The sequence below is a fragment of the Bison bison genome, unplaced genomic scaffold, assembly GCF_000754665.1.
Source record: "Bison bison bison isolate TAMUID 2011002044 unplaced genomic scaffold, Bison_UMD1.0 scf7180017864537, whole genome shotgun sequence".
Lineage (NCBI taxonomy): Eukaryota > Metazoa > Chordata > Mammalia > Artiodactyla > Bovidae > Bison > Bison bison.
Window position 1 is genome coordinate 4817953 of NW_011495085.1, and position 18039 is coordinate 4835991.

General features: G+C 34.9%; 1 pseudogene; it reads left to right on the forward strand.

The window, feature by feature from the left end:
* Positions 1–18039, forward strand: part of LOC104982700 — a 37029-nt pseudogene that overhangs the window by 16278 nt on the left and 2712 nt on the right.

Genomic DNA, 18039 nt, shown 5'->3' on the forward strand with positions numbered 1-18039 from the left:
AAACTCTCAGAGGATTAGGCTCTGGTTAACTAGTTTCTCCTGCAAACAGGCCTTATTAACCAGACAGAATGTTCTGGCATCTCTCAAAATGGTTCCTTTCCTCAGCTTCATGACAGAAACTGGAAAGGATTTTTCTCTGATATTTACAATGAGAACCTGGCTAAGCTCCTCGAGGTAAATTTCACCATCTTGTGCTGTTTGTAGCTCTGAGACTTGTCTGCAGTCAGCCTCCAGCAATTCACCAATTACAGTACAGATTTTCCTATGTTGGCTCTGATTCCTGCAGTGGTTCATCTCCCTAGATTCTGCTCTAGTAAGACGTGCCTGCCTCTGTTCATTTGCCTGTCTGTCTCTCCTGTCCTGAAGGTAGTAGTTTTTCCTGTGTTTGTCTTTTTATCCAAGAAGAGTTGTTGATTTCCAGTCTGTTCAGTGTTTTACCTGTTAGGGTAGTGTGATGATTTCCAAGCTATTTATAGCAGAACTGGAAACTGAAAATCCATCTGTTGTTCTTGAAAAAAAAAAAATCTGTGCAACAACTGAAAAATTAATTCCATTAACGGTGTACTTCGAATGAGTTTGGGGAAAAGTAAGTATTTTTTCTTAATTTATCATAGAAAACTGTCTGTAACAACAACAAAAAAAAGCTTTTATTTCTTACATTGGAAACCAAAAAGACATATATACATTGGCATAAAAATAGATACAGTGTTTCAAACAAGTTTATAAGAATAATAATAAATGAGAATTTACTTTCAGTAGAACAAATTATGAAATTTTCTGTAAACTTCTAAGTCAAGCATAGCCAAAATGGAATAGGGAAAATGCATTGGGGATAATATTTTTTGAAGCTTATTATCCTGTTGGATTATAAACCAGACCCTCTTTAGCTAATTAAAAATTAATAATTTAATATTCAAAACACCTTGAGAGTACATGCTTTTATTTGAATTATAGGCTATGTAACAAAGACATGATAAATTCACAGTTTATTAATATAATGTGATACAGCATCTTATCCCAGATGGTCTGATTTGAAGAGGGAAACTACAAAATATAAACATATTTATGAGACATGCTCCTAATAATTACTTTGCAAAACAAATATTTGTAAGTATTATTTCAGAAGATGTTAAGCCTGAATAGAGGCAGGTAGCTAGCAGTATTTCTATCACTGTATGCAAAATGAAATATATCTTTGACATCATTGACAAATATATGCTTGAGATCCAAGCATTAATTAATATTTGTTGACTTTTTTGTCCTTTAGCAAGGCTTTAATTTTCTATTCTATTATTTTGTTTTCTCGATGTGGTGTATGTATGCACTGTTAGTTCCAAATCCTTGAGCAGATATGAGTAGACCAAAATTTCCTTCTGTTTTAATATTTAATCCAGTGGACTAATGTTTGAATTTTTGTTAACAGTATATCACGTGCAAGCATGTCCAACTCTTTGTAACCCATGGACTGTAGCCACCAGGCTCCACTGTCCATGGGGATTCTTCAGGCAAGATTATTGGAGTGGGTGGCCATGTTCTCCTCCAAGGGATCTTCCCAACCCAGGGATCGAACCCAGGTCTCCCACATTGCAGGCAGATTCTTTATTGTCTGAGCCACTAGGGAAGCCCAAGAATACTGAAGTGGGTAGTTTATCCCTTCACCATGGGAACTTCCCAACCCAGGATTCAAACTGGGGTCTCCTGTATTGCAGGCGGATTCTTTACCAGCTAAGCCACCCAGGAAGCCCCAACAGTATATCATAAACCATACATGCCTCTCAGTTCAGTGTTTCTGACTAATGCTTACATGAAGCATTTATATTTTGTCTCATTGTATTAATGAAATATTAATATTAACTATATATGGGCAAAAATTCTAGAATTGTATTCTAAATTCTGTTGATAACAACTGATAATTGTATGGAGCTATTTTAGAAACTAATTGTGTATCCTCAAAGGTTTGTCTGTCTTGGATGTTGTTGACTTTAAGAAAAGCATCACAGTATCATACTCTGTGTCATGATTTTTGCAACTGTGTGTATCAGAATGTATCTCCACCTTGCTTCCTATATTTAATCCAGACTTTTGTCTGTGTATAGTGAGTATCACAAGACTCAAATGTGCTGAATAAACTTGTGGAGAAGAGAAAAATAAGAGAGAAATGTAATAAATACACAAAGCAGTTGTTAAGAGCATATTGATACTAGAGAAAGCACAGTAGATTGCTTTTTGGATATACATGTGTCTGTTTGCCTCTTTGCTATTTTAGTTGTATTTTGGGGAAACAGATTGGAGATTTGGTGTCAGTGTTAAAATTACCTAATTTACAGAAAGTATTCTAATTAGTATTTTTATATATAAATCTGAATTGTCAGGAGCAGTTTGCTGGTGTTCATCAGGAAATGCCTGCTATGTTATTTTTAGAGTCCCAGTGGGCCAGTATCTTTCTTTTTGGCTTATACATATTCCTCTCATTTTTTTCAGACTAATTCATGAAAAAAATACTGTTGTTCTCTAACATCCTGTGAAATGAAATTGGTAAGTGGATAATTTGGCAATTTTATTATTTTTAAAGTGGTAAATATTTTCATATTTTTGGACCTATAGTCTATCAAATTGTCAGTGTTTACCAAAATGACTCATGCATCCCTTCATTTTTATCTATACATGGATAGTAAAATAGTGTTTTAGTTTATCATGATAAGGATAACAAGAATTAAAAAGACCTCAAAACTGATACATAAAGATATTAAATTTAATATTTGTAAGGGAATGACCTTCAAAGTCTTGCACTCTTGTATTGTTATGTGTGTATATTTGTGTGGGGGATTTAGTATGGTATGGACATTATAGTATAATCAATATTTTAGAAGATGACTTAGATTTTCTTATAAAGCCAAAAATATTAATAGAATGCATTGTCTTGAAATGACTATAATTTAAGTCTTTTCATGGGACTGAAATAGGCTGAAATATACTCAGCTATATTTTTTTAAAATTCATTGAAAAAATTCTATATGTTGACTTTGACAAACATCTTCTGTATAATATTAAGAAAGTTTTCTATTACTAGTAGGAAAAATATGCATAAATGTGTTAAGGAAAAATATATATGTTATTGCAAACAAGTGCAATGCACACATGTATAGGTTTGCAGTGCTAAATGTAACTTCTGGTTTGGAAGTTTGTTGTGTTATATTTTGGTTTTATGAATTTTCATCACACTTGAGACTCAGTTCTGACTTCATATTTGTGTAATGTATGTTGACTGTTTAAACTATTAGCTTTTTTTTCCTCACAACTTTTGATTATGGTACTTGAGAATAAAAAGCAACACAGTCATCTTATTTTTCTTCTGTTAGTATTGTAATTGAAAGAGTTTCACTGTAAATGTATTATCATTTTGAGGTAAAGTAATTATTTTTATTAGAGCATTTTAAAAGTTTTTTATATTATCTGCTATAATTCTTAATTTAATATCTGATGATATTTATTTTGCATGCTTTGTGATTTTTCTTTGGTTCAAATATTGTCAAGGTAACAAAAGTCAAAAAAGAAATGAAAAGAATTATTTAAAAGTTATTTAGATCAAAATTTTAAAGAAGATGCCAAAGTCCAAAACTGTAATTAAAAATAAAAGTAATTTAGACTCACCAGGTGCCAAATAGAACAAGCCAACATCACATTAAAATTTTATGTAAATGGAAAGAAATGCATGTGGATGTTTTACATAACTCTACATGAGTTTGACTTGTTGTCAATGAAATAAGGAAAAAGAGATAATATACAGAAGAATGAAATTATGTGAAATATTAAATGGTTAATGTGTTGACATATTTAAGTGTTTTGACCACTGTTTTATTCCCTTATTCTGAAACTAGTGTTATGCCTTCTCAATTACTGACTTTTTATAATAACTCCTTTTGTAAAATACATCAATATTTTAACAGTATTGAAAATCTTGCTCTTGTGTAAGTTCCTAACCAAGTGGTGTCATGTAAGATGATATATGGTAGACTTTGGAAGCATTCTACCCCTTCTCTAGTTCCTGCTGCTAATTTCAGTTATTCATTTAAGCCTTCCTTGACTGTTTATTATAAAATACTGAAACATAGTAAAGGAAAAAAAAATTAGCCAAAGTTATCTTGGATATAGTCTGGGTAAAAGAAAAGGTAATGGTTGAAATGTGATTAACATTCAAAGATTAAGAAAACCTATCTAGTGGTTTAAGTAGGCAATCTTTCCTCATTACGGTTAATCTATGATTATTAAAAGATACAGATGTAAGATTTTGGTTTACAACTTGAACTCTGTGCAGCCCTTCTCAAAATTTGCTGTGAGACATATTGGAATGTACTCTACTTGTAGAACATAAAACTGACACAATCCGGTCTTCTCCTTGGTGTTGATAAACTTTAAAAAATGGTGGTTTAAAGACTTGGACTCTTTTCAAGGTGGTCTTAATTTTAGTTTACTACCCATTAGAGAACATGCCTGGGACTTACTTAACCCTTTTCATTCTTTAACATGAAAATATGTAACTGTGGTATAGTAGTAAATATCTTAAATGGTATGGCCCTAAGTTACTTTATGGTCTCTCATTTGGTCAGTGATATACAAAATTAAGCTTGCAAGTCTAGACTCTTCTGATTTGATAAAATGACTGATTCTGCATAGTTCAAACTGATTGACTGGTATTAGACTTAACTCTATAGGAAAATCTAAAAACTAGGAGATGATTAAAGTCTCATATAACCTAAATTCTTATAACTTATCATATGATTTTGAGCTGATTTGGGGGAGGCGAGTTGACTTTTAAGGTCAAAATACCTGTTCATATACTAGATTGTTTCTAGAGGCACATTTAAAAATTTGCTACATTCATTGATATTTATTGTATTCTAGAAGTTTTGTGAAAGTGTAAATGTACTTTGAAGAAGTCCAGGATATAGAAAATAAAGACTTTTTTTTTTTTTGGTGCCTGTGGTTGGTACCAAGAGTTCATAGCATTAATGTAGAAAAAGGGTCTTTTCTTTAATTCACATTAACTTTTGGAAATAATACGTACAAACCAAGAGCTCTAGGTACCAGAGACCCTAAACACCCTAAGATTGTTTCAACCTCTGTTACTGTGATGCCTTGAAACGATCTCCAGAAAACAAATGGGCCCCTGGCATCTATTTCCAACATTTAGCTACCAAAATAGCAAACAATACTAGAGATAAAATACATGTGGGTGATGTCAGTATCTATGAGTATGTTTAAATAATTTTATATTTTGGGTTAGTGAGAAAACTTGAAGAAAGTTCCTATAAAATATATTGCTCAAGTAATATCACTTGTCAGTTACATTAATGCCTAGTAAATACACAACATACATACATAAATAAAAATCAAAATTTAATACTAGAAGTATAAAATATAAGACACAATAATAAGTTAATAAAAGAAATGTACAAAATATATAACAAATAATGTTTAAATCAAAATTGAAACCTAAAGCTATGCTCAGAGATGAAGAGACCTAGTTTGTTAAATAGTCCACAAATTTTTTTTAAGTTAACTAATAATTTGCTTCAAATAAATAAAAGAAATATAGTTAAATTATATATGGAAATTAATACACAAAAAGAAAGCAAATAAAATCTGTAAAATGGATTAAATAATTCAGGAACCAATAGCTTTAAAAAAGATGAAATGATTACTGATAAATCTATACAATGTTGAAAAGAGAAAAAGAATAACTAAAATGGAATAGCTAAAATGCATGTGTGCAACTGTGGGTGTAAATGTGTTCGTATGTGTATGACTAGATGTGTGGTGGTGAGTCAATGAATTTGAAAGCCTTATAAGAAATTATACTCAAGCAGAGCCAGAATTTCATAAAATTAATCCAATTAAGTACAGATAACTTAATGACTCAATATTCAGAGTAAATAGTCATCAAATCAAAAATTAAGAAAACAAAAGCACAAATAATGGTTTCTAAAAGTTAGTAAAATTCAAATTAAGTTTATGGACTCTTCCTTATTTCTATGATAAATAACAATTTTTCATTTTATAAAGCAGACACATCATGGAAAAATATAGGCTGCATTAAGTTTCAGTTCAGTTCAGCCACTCAGCTGTGTCCAACCCTTTGGGACCCAGTGGACTTCAGCATGCCAGGCTTTCCTGTCCATCACCAACACTTGGAGCTTGCTCAAACTCATGTCCATAGAGTCAGTGATGTCATCCAACCATTTCATCCTCTGTCATCCCCTACTCCTCCTGCCTTCAATCTTTCCCAACATCAGGGTCTTTTCCATACAGTCAGTTCTTTGCATCAGGTGGCCAAAGTATTGGAGTTTCAGCTTCAGCATCAGTCCCAATGAACATTCTGGATTAATTTTCTTTAGGGTTGACTCGTTTGATCTCCTTGCAGTCCAAGGGACTCCCAAGAGTCTTCTCCAACATGACAGTTCAAAAGCATCAATTTTTTGGTGCTCAGCTTTTTTATGGTCCAACTCTCACATCCATACCTCACTACTAGAAAAAACAGCATTGACTAGATGGACCTTTGTTGGCAAAGTAATGTCTCTGCTTTTTAATATGCTATCTAGGTTGGTCATAGGTTTTCTTCCAAGAAGCAAGTGTCTTAATTTCATGGCTTTAGTCACCATCTGCAGTGACTTCGGAGCCCAAGAAAGTAAAGTCTGTCACAGTTTCCAATGTTTCCCCATCTATTTTTCATGATGTGATAGGACCAGACGACATGATCTTCTTTTTTTGAATGTTGAGTTTTAAACCAGCTTTTTCCCCTCATTTTTCCCTTTCATCAAGAGATTCTTTAGTTCTCTGCTTTCTGCCATAAGGGCAATGTCATCTGCATATCTGAGATTATTGATATTTCTACGGACAATCTTGATTCCAGCTTGTGCTTCATCCAGCCTGGCATTTCACATGATGTAATCTTCATATAAGTTAAATGAGCAGGGTGACAATATACATCATTGACATACTCCTTTCCCAATTTGGAACCAGGCTGTTTTTCCATGTCCGGTTCTACCTGTTGCTTCTTGACGTGCATACAGATTTCTCAGGAGGCAGGTAAGGTGGTCTGATTTTCCCATCTTTTGAAGAATTTTCCACAGTTTGTTGTGATCCACGCAGTCAAAGGCTTTGGCATAGCCAATAAAGCAGAAGTAGATGTTTTTCTGGAACTCTATTGCTTTCTCTATGGTCCAGTGGATGTTAGCAATTTGATCTGTGGTTTTTCTGCCTTTTCTAAGTCCAGCTTGAACATTTGGAAAATCTCAGTTTACAGAATATTAAAGCCTAGCTTGGAGAATTTTGACATTACTTTGCTAGCATGTGAGATTAGTGCAATTGTGCGATAGTTTGAATATTCTTTGCCATTGCCTTTCTTTGGGACTGGAATGAAACCTCACCTTTTCCAGTCTTGTCACTGCTGAGTTTTGCAAATTTTCTGGCATATTGAGTGCAACACTTTCACAGCACCATCTTCTAGGATTTGAAACAGCTTAGCTTGAATTCCATAACCGCCACTAGCTTTGTTCATAGTGATGTTTCCTAAGGCCCACTTGACTTTGCACTCCAGGATGTCTGGCTCTAGGTGAGTGATCACATCATCATGGTTATCTGGGTCATGAAGATATTTTTTGTATAGTATTTCTGTGCATTCTTGCCACCTCTTCTTAATATCTTCTGCTTCTGTTAGGTCCATACTGTTTCTATCATTTATTGTGCCCATCTTTGCATGAAATATTCCCTTCGTAACTCTGATTTTCTTGAAAAGATCTCTAGTCTTTCCCATTCTATTGTTTCCCTCTATTTCTTTGCATTGATCACTGAAGAAGTCTTTCCTATCTCTCCTTATTCTTTGAAACTCTTCATTCAGATGGGTATATCTTTCCTTTTCTCCTCTGCCTTTAGATTCTCTTTTCTCAGATATTTTTTAAGGCCTCCTCAGACAACCATTTTGCCTTTTTGCATTTCTTTTTCTTGTGGATTGTCTTAATCACTGCCTCCTATACAATATCCTGAAACTCCATCCATAGGTCTTCAGGCACTCTGTCTATCAGATCTAATCCCTTGAATCTGTTTGTCACTTCCACTGTATTATCTCCAAGGGATTTGATTTAGGTCATACATGAATAATCTAGTGTTTTCCCCTACTTTCTTCAATTTAAGTCTGAAATTTGCAGTAAGGAGTTCATGATTTGAGTCAGAGTCAGCCCCTGGTCTTGTTTTTGCTGACAGCATAGAGCTTCTCCATCTTTGACTGCTAATAATATAATCAATCTGATTTTGTTATTAACCATCTGGTGATGTCCATGTGTAGAGTTGTCTCTTGTGTGAAGAGGGTGCTTGCTGTGACCAGTGCATTCTCTTGGCAAAATTCTGTTAGCCTTTGACCTGCTTCATTTTGTACTCCAAGGCCAAACATGCCTGTTACACCAGGTATGCCTTATATTTCTACTTTTGCATTCCAGGCCCTGATGATGAAAAGGACATCTTATTTTTGGTTTTAGTTATAGAAGATCTTGCAGGTCATCATAGAACCGTTCAACTTCAGCTTCTTTGGCATTTATGGTTTTGCCATAGACTTGGATTAGTGTGATATTTAATGGTTTGCTTTGGAACCGAACAGAGATCATTCTGTAATTTTTGTGATTGCACCCAAGTTCTGCACTTTGAACTCTTTTGTTGACTATGAGGGCTACTCCATTTCTTCCAAGGGATTCTTGCCCACTGTAATAGATATAATGGTTATCTCAACTAAATTTGTTTTTCCAGTGCATTTTACTTCACTGATTCCTAAAATATTGATATTCACTCTCACCATCTCCTGTTTGACCACTTCCAATATACCTTGATTTATGGACCTCACATTTCAGGTACCTATGCCATGTTGTTCTTTGCAGCATTAATTTTAAGCAATCTTAATTCTAAGCTGAATAACTCTAAAATAATTAAGCTAAGTCATATTTATGAATATAGACATTGTCTTACAAAATATTAGCAAGCAAATTTCAGATGGCTATAAGAGAATTATGACCTATATTCAAATTTTCTTTAAAATGGAATAAATTTTGATGTTAATACTGTTCATAATTCCAATAAGTTAAAGCTATACATTTGGATTTAAACTTTCATGAAAAAAAAATTACACAAAATTTCACTTGATTAAATCAACCAACCAACCTCTTAAAAGCTTTTAATTATATTAATAAGGAATTTATGTATGGCATACATATTAACCATAAAGATATACATATTATCCATACCAGGACTAAGGAAAAAATGCATACAAATGCCACAGACTGACTTACACAAGAGAAATGTGTTTTCTCATAATTCTGGAAGCTGGAAATCTAAGATCGAGGTGCTGGCAATATTGATTTCTGATACAACTTCTCCCCTTGGCTTAAAGATACTTTTTACTGTAATGACATATAGCCTTTGCTCAGTGTGTGCTCATGATGTCTCTCTCCCTCTTCTTATATGACACCAATGCTATTAGATTAGGGGCTCCACCCTTTGACCTCTTTCATTTAATTACTACCTTCAAGGCGTTATGTCCAAATACAATCATAATGGGAGACAGGGCTTCAGCATATAAATTTTTGTTTTGGGCACACTCTCTACAAAATGTTCAGCCACAGCACTTTTATTTCATTTGGTTTGCTTATATTTAAAATACTAAGAAATGTAACAGAAAAAAATGTTTATTTTTATCACTCAAAAAATATTTATATTTTCAAACAATTGATATGGATAAAATATAAAGTATTGACTGAAGGGAATTTCAAAATTCAAAATTCAAAAGTTGCAATTCTTGAGTATCTTTTTGTTATTAGATACATATACACTTGTCATATATTTTTGATAAATTGACACCTTTATAAATGTATGATGTTCTTCTTTGTCCCTTGTAGTATTATTTGACTTAAATTCTACTTCTTATGATACTGGTATAGCCTGTCTGGCTCTCATTTAGTTACTATATGTATGTAATATTGTTTTTCAACCTTTCACTTTCCATTTATTTTGTGTCTTTAAATAAAATATGGGTCATTTGAACACAGAAAATAGTCAGGTCATGCTTATTTTGTTTTTTAATCCATTTCAGTAATCTCGGCCTATATTGGAGATTTTTATCCTTTACATTTAATCACTGATATGGAAATACTTCTGCCATTTTGCTATTGGTTTTCTATATATATCATATAATTTGTTGCTTTCCAATTCCTAAATTATTTTCTCCTTTTGTGTTTATTTGTGTAGTGTACAATTTTGTTTTTCATTTTCTTTCATATATATATTAAAATTATTTTCTAGTGGCTATGTTAGAGATTACAGTTATCTTCTTACATTTATAATAAATTATTTGGTTTAATAGCACCCTAGCTTCAGTGGTATATGAAAACTGAACTCTTATACAAATGCATGATTCTTGACTTTTTTTTTGTCATCATGAATTACATATTTATACATTATATACCCATTAAAATAAGTTTATATCTATTTTATCCATTGGTCCTTTAAATCATATAGGTACAAGTGGAGCGATTTTAAACAAGAAATATTATAATGATTGATTTTGACTTAGTTACGTAATTTTCTCTGCCAGTATTCTTTACTTCTTTGTATGGCTTCAAGTTACCATAAAGTGTACTTGTATTTATACCCTAAAGGCTCCCTTTTGCATTCTTGTATGATAGGTCTGCTGCTGCTGCTGCTGCTAAGTCGCTTCAGTTGTGTCCGACTCTGTGCAACCCCATAGACAGCAGCCCACCATGATAGGTCTACAAACAACTAATTCTTTAAACTTTTGTTATCTGGAATTTTTTTTTTAATTGAAATGATGTCTGAGGAGGGCTTACAAAAAGTGGAGAAAAGAAGAGAGGGTAAAGGTAAAGGATAAAAAGAAAGATATACCCATCTGAATGTAGAGTTTCAAAGAACAGCAAGGAGAGAGAAGAAAGATCAATTCCTCAGTGATCAATGCAAAGAAATAGAGGGGAAAAAAAATAGAATGGGAAAGAGTAGAGATCTCTCAAGAAAATCAGAGATACCAAGGGAACATTTCATACAAAGATGGGCACAATAAAGGACAGAAACGGTATGGACCTAACAGAAGCAGAAAGTATCAAGAAGAGGTGGCAAGAATATAGAAGGACTGTACAAAAAGATCTTAATGACCCAGATAACCATGATGGTGTGATCACTCACCTACAGCCAGACATCCTGGAGTCAGAAGTCAGCTGGGCCTTAAGAAGTGGCTAGTGGAGGTGATGGAATTTGAGCTGAGCTATTTCAAGCCCTAAAAGATGATGCTGTGAAAGGGCTGCACTCAATATGCCAGCAAATTTGGAAAACTCAGCAGTGGCCACAGGACTAGAAAAGGTCAGTTTTCATTCCAACCCCAAAGACAGGCAATGCCAATGAATGTTCAAACTACTGCACAATTGTACTCATCTCCCAAGCTAGGAAACTAGTGTTCAAAATTCTCCAAGCAAGGCTTCAACAGTTCATGAACTGAGAAATTCCAGATATTCAAGCTGGATTTAGAAAAGGCAGAGGAACCAGAAATCAAATCGCCACATCTGTTAAATCATAGACAAAGCAAGAGAGTTTCAGAAAAACATCTATTTCTGCTTTATCGACTCTGCCAAAGCCTTTGACTGTGTGGATCACAACAAACTGTGGAAAATTCTTCAAGAGATAGGAATACCAGACCACCTTGCCTGCCTCCTGAGAAATCTGTATCCAGGTCAAGAACCAACAGTTAGAACTGGACATAGAACAACAGACTGGTTCAAAATTGGGAAAAAAGTATGTCACCCCACATATTTAACTATACACAGAGTGCATCATGCGAAATGCTGGGCTGGATGTAGCACAAGCTGGAATCAAGATTGCTGGGGGAAATATCAGTAACCTCAGATATGCAGATATGACACCACCCTTATGACAGAAAGTGAAGAAGAACTAAGGAGCCTCTTGATGAAAGTGAAAGAGGAGAGTGGAAAAGCTGGCTTAAAACTCGACAGTCAAAAAACAAAAATCATGGCATCCAGTTCCATCATTTTATGGCAAATAGATGGGGAAACAGTGACAGACTTTATTTTCTTGGGCTCCAAAATCACTGCAGATGGTGACTAAAGCCATGAAATTAAAAGATTCCTTCTTGCTCCTTGGAAGAAAAGCTATGACCAACCTAGACAGCCTATTAAAAAATAGAGACATTACTTTGCCAACAAAGGTCCATCTAGTCAAAGCTATGGTTTTTCCAGTAATCACATATGGATGTGTGAGTTGGACCATAACAAAAGCTGAATACCGAAGAACTGATGCTTTGAACTGTGATGTTGGAGACGACTCTTAAGAGTCCCTTGGACTGCAAGGAGATCAAGTGCGGGGAGCCGGTGAGGCATTCCACTCGTGACAAAGGTCATGAGGAAGGAGGCTCGGCATACGCAAAGGCGGGATCGAGCCTCAGGAGTCCCCCCGGATATTCTCGAGCATTTTCCCCCAAAAAACCAGAGTCTGCCTACTTTATTGCTTTGTGCTCACACCTCTGACTTTACTGGGGACTGTCCCCTACCACCATCTCTCTCTCTCTGTCAAAGAGTTAACTTACAGCTCCAATTAATAAAGTTCCTGGGCAATTAGGAGTGTTTAAATCCAAATCCCTCTGATGGCTCTCTAACTCGCCTGACAAGTTTACCCGGACTCCTGCAGCTATGCATACGATTGTTTCAGTCTCCTAGCCTGGAAGCTTAAGATATTCAAATAGCTTAGAGCCTCTCAGAGAGTTAAAAACTGTTAGAATAAACTAATAAAGGATTTCATTGATGAGTCAATGCTTGTTGCCAAGTTTTCACATCCCCTGAATTGTATCCTTGAATATGTATCAATTAATAGTGGGTATGTAGAAAAAATAAGTAGTGGCCTTGGTGTTAGTAACTTTAGACCCTTAAGGTAATAAATTCTTTCTTTGTTGTAAACCCATTACACATCCGCCCTATAGGAATGCAATTTTATCTTTGGAAGATGGTGCCAAACCTTGAAATAATTACTCTTAGAGAAAGTAAGTCTTTGTTGATAAGTCCTTGTCAAGAGTCATAAAATGTTAGTAGGCCTTCTGGCCAGAAGATAATGTAAATCACCTAAACCATTTGTATACGATACATTTGCAGGAAAGAAACCTTGGTTTTTGATAAGAACCAAAGACTGCTGACTTTGCATCCCCTATTATCCTCTATGTGTAACTTAGGGTATAAAAGCCCCTGTTAAAAATAAAGCTATGGGCCTTGTTCACCAGCGCTTGGTCTCCCCATGTCATTCTTCCCTCCAACCTCCAGCTGAGTCTCCATCTGGAGCGCGGAACCCACCACGCTTACTAATTATGCCTGGGCTTCTAAGACCCACTCGAGAAGGAGTCTAGGGTGAGACACCTTCCGCTATTCGAGAGGGCGCCTGCGGCCTACGTAAGTGGTGCAAACTTCTTGTCTTGAAGTTTTATTGGTCTCCCGCGTAAACCAAGCTACTCAGCTTCTTTTCTCCACTGAATTTTCCTACTGAGCTATCCTCATTCTATTGTTCTCTATATCTCTAATTAGCATATAAATAGTCGCCTAGGCCGTCTCTCCTTCGAATACCCTGGATCAGCTGGGGCTGGTCCCCAGTAATCAAGCTAGTTAATTCTAAAGTAAATCAGTCCTGAATATTCTTTGGAAGGATTGATGCTGAAGGTGAATCTACAATACTTTGGCTACCTGATGAGAAGAGCTGACTCTGGAAAAGACCCTGATGCTGGGAAAGATTGAAGGCAGGAGGAGAAGGGAGTGACAGAGGATGAGATGATTGGACGGCATCACCAACTATATGGGCATGAGTTTGAGCAAGCTCCGGGAGTTGGTGTTGTGCAGGGAATCCTGCTCTGCTGCAGTCCATGGAGTCACACAGAGTCAGACATAACTGAGTGACTGAATTGAACTGATATATATATATATATATATATATATTATATATGAAGTGAAGTGAAGTCGCTCAGTTGTGTCTGACTGATTTGTGACCCCATGGATTGTAGCCCACCAGGCTCCTCGGTCCATGGGATTTTCCAGGCATGATTACCGGATTGGATTGCTGTTTCCTTCTCCAGATGATCTTCCTGACCCAGGGATCGAACCCAGAAGCCCATATATATATATATACACACACATATATATGTATATATATATATTCTTTTTCAGATTATTTTTCACAAGTTATTGCAAGATATTGAGTATAGTTCCATATGCTAGAAACTGTTTTAATTTCTTGTTGATTTTTAAATTTTGTTCATCAGATGTGGAATTCATTCAGTTATTTTGTTGTTATTGTTAGTTTTCCACAGTTTAGGAATGCCACCCCACAACTTTCTTGGCTCCGTAATTTTTGCTAAGAAATTTACACTTAATTTTGGCAACAAATTTTTTAATAATAAGTAGCTTCTCTTCTTTTGATTTTAGGGTGCTCTCTTTTTCTTTAGACAGTTCAATTATCATGTATCTCATTGTGGATACTGTTTTATTAATTTTTCTTGGGAATCATCACGTATCCTCTTTGTGTAAAATCATGTCTTCCATCACATTTGGGAATTTTTCAGCTATTGTATCTTCACATACTCTGTCAGTTTCTCCTCTCCCACTGAGACTCCTACTTTTCGTATATCAGTAAATTTGATGATGTCTTACAGGCCTTTTATTGCTCTGTGTGTATGTGTGTGTGTGTGTGTGTGTGTTTCCTCCATACATCTCACCTTTTTCTTTCTTTTTTTTTAAATCTCTATTAGTTTTTGTTTCTGCTCCTATGACTTGATAGCTTCAATTGATCTCTCTTATATATAAATTTTTGTGTTACTTAAATCTCCTGTTGAAATTCTCTAGTGATTTTTATTTATTTTACTAAATAATACTTCAAAGTGCTCTAACTATTTTTAAGTTTCCTTCTTGATTTGATATTTATTTGATTACTATAAGCCTTTGACTTTTTTCAAGAGTTAAAAAATTCTGATACTTTTTGTTTCCTATTACTTTGTAGAGAGAAAAACCTATGCCACCATTTTGTACATTTTATTCTTTACAGCTGCAGAATTTTGGTTCAGTTTGTTTTTTATAGTTTCTGTGTCTTTATTGATGTCATATGATTCCTGCGGCATTAATTGCATGATATCCTTTAGCTATGTGCATAGTTCCATTTACGTCTGTGACTGACACAGTAGAGACTTAGAGTCCGTTTCTAGTAAATCCAATGTCTATGCTTCCCACAGAGACAATTTTGGTTAAATTTCCTGTGTGTGGGGCATACTTTTTTTTTTTTTTACATGCTTCATTATTTTTTTTGTTGAAACCTGAACACTGTAAATAGTATGACTTGTGAATTCTGGAGATTAGATTCTTCTGCCACCTTAAAATTTCTTGTTCTTGCTTTTTCTGCTTTGTAATTGGTTGGATTTTTAGTGAGTTTTCTAGTCTATGATTGTAAAGAATGTATTCATTGATATGTGTGGCCTGCAGTCTCTCTTCTTTTATCTTCTGATTTGACAGATGCTTTTGAATGTTTAGAGACAAAAATAAAACCCCAAATTCTCTTAGTCTTTGCAGATTGGCTCTGTGTTGCAACACTCCTTTAACACTTAGATGGCCAGTTACAGACCTTGCTTAGTTTTCATTTCATTTGTGCAGAGCCTGAGCTAAAAGTTTACGGTCTTCCCAGGTTCTTTTGTTTTTTTGTTTTTAACAAAAACCTTCCCCTGGGTTTGCACTTGGCTTTCCTATGCACTTGGTTTCCTATATTCCCCAATACTCATGTGTTATTTTCAATTCTATAATTCTTCAAAGACCCTTTCTCCACAGATTTTCCTCTCAGGCTTTTGGCAGTCTTTTATTGTCCCTCAAATTGCAATCATGTGCTCTAGGCAGCAGTGGGTTCTTTACTTGCCTTCCATGGTTTTTGAGAAATACCCTCTGTGTAGCCACTTTTCTGCCCTGAGAAAGTTCTTGATCAGGTGAAGCAGAGGCAAGTGCTTTCACCATTCCTACAAGTAAGTGATAGACTAAAACAGATAAAAATAACTATTTGAGAACAAGATCAGCTTTCCTTCCTCCAGAGTAAGGGACCAGAATGCCAAACTGGAATACTGGTTGTCATTTTAAGACCATCTTGGAGACAGGAGAGAGGTAGGACAAAGGCAAGTACTTCAAAACTCCCCAACTTGGCTGCTATACGTCTTTGTTGCTTCCCTGGTGGCTCAGTAGTAAAGAATCTGCCTGCAATTGGAGAAGCAGGTTTGATCCTTCAGATGGAAAGATCCCCTGGAGAAGGAAATGGCAACCCATTCCAGTATTCTTGCCTGGGAAATCTCATGGACAGAGGACCCTGGTGGGCTATAGTCCACAGGGTTGCCAAAGAGTCAGACATTACTTAGTGACTAACAACAAAAATAAGCCTTTGACTTCTTTTTTTTTTTTTTCATTAAGAGTTAAAAAAAAAGTAACTGACAGTTTTCATTCACTTTGATTGTGTTTGTAGAGGGACAACCCCTTTGGAACTACCTACTCCTCCATATTCACTCACATCAAACACAAACTGCTAGCATATTTTTACATTAGAAATAAATCTAATATTATTTGAATGAAACTCCAATACATTCTCTAATATTTATGTGAGATGTATGTGTGTGTCTGTTTGTATATGTGTGTTATCAGGTTTCTTTTTCAGTCTTCATTTTCTAATGTATTCCTAGAGAATTATTTTACTTAGACATATTTCTTTCCTGAAAGTAACTATATCAAAGAATAAATAGAATGTCAGATTATATAATTTTTCTTTGTTAATTTTTATTAGAGTATAGTTGATTTACAATGTTGTATAAGTTTCTGCTGTACAGCAAAGTGAATCAATTATATATATATATATATATATCCACTTTTTAAAGATAACTTTTCCCATATAGGTCATTACCAAGTATTGAACAGAGTTCCCTGTACTATAGAGTAGGTTCTTATTAGTTGTCAGTTCTATATATAGTAGTGTGTGCATGTCAATCCCAATCTCCCAATTTATCCCTCCTTCTTCCTTTTGCCCTTGGTAATCATATTTGCTTTCTACACCTGTGAATCTCTTTCTGTTTTGTAAACAAATTCGTTTGTAACATATTTTTAGATTCTACATATATGTGATATCATAGGACATTTACTTTTCTCTGTCTGACTTATTTCACTCAGTATGACAATCTCTAGATCCCTCCATGTCACTGCAAATGACACTATTTTGTTCTTTTTTATGGCTTAGTAATATGCCATTATATATAACATGTACATCTTTATCCATTCATCCGTCAATGGCCATTTTTGCTGCTTTCATGTTCTGGTTATTGTAAATAGTGCTTCAGTGAACAATTAGGGTACATTTAAATTATTTCTGGAACAATATATTTATAATCTCACATTTTCACTTGAGCATAGGTTTGTTCAACATAGAACCGAATTTTCATAAAGTTTACTTTGCTTCACATTCTATGCCAAAGTCTAGATAATTAAAATAAAGAAATAGGTATAAGAAAAGAGGATGTTCACTTTTTTTAAAATTAATTTTATTGTATTTTTTAACTTTACAATATTGTATTGGTTTTGCCATACATCAACATGAATCCGCCACAGGTATACCTGTGTTCCCCATCCTGAACCCTCCTCCCTCCTCCCTCCCCATACCATTCATCTGGGTCGTCCCAGTGCACCAGCCCCAAGCATCCAGTATCGTGCGTCGAACCTGGACTTGGTGACTCGTTTCATATATGATAATATACATGTTTCAATGCCATTCTCCCAAGTCATCCCACCCACTCCCTCTCCCACAGAGTCTGAAAGACTGTTCTATACATCAGTGTATCTTTTGCTGTCTAGTACACAGGGTTATTGTTACCATCTTTCTAAATTCCATATATATGCATTAGTATACTGTATTGGTGTTTTTCTTTATGGCTTACTT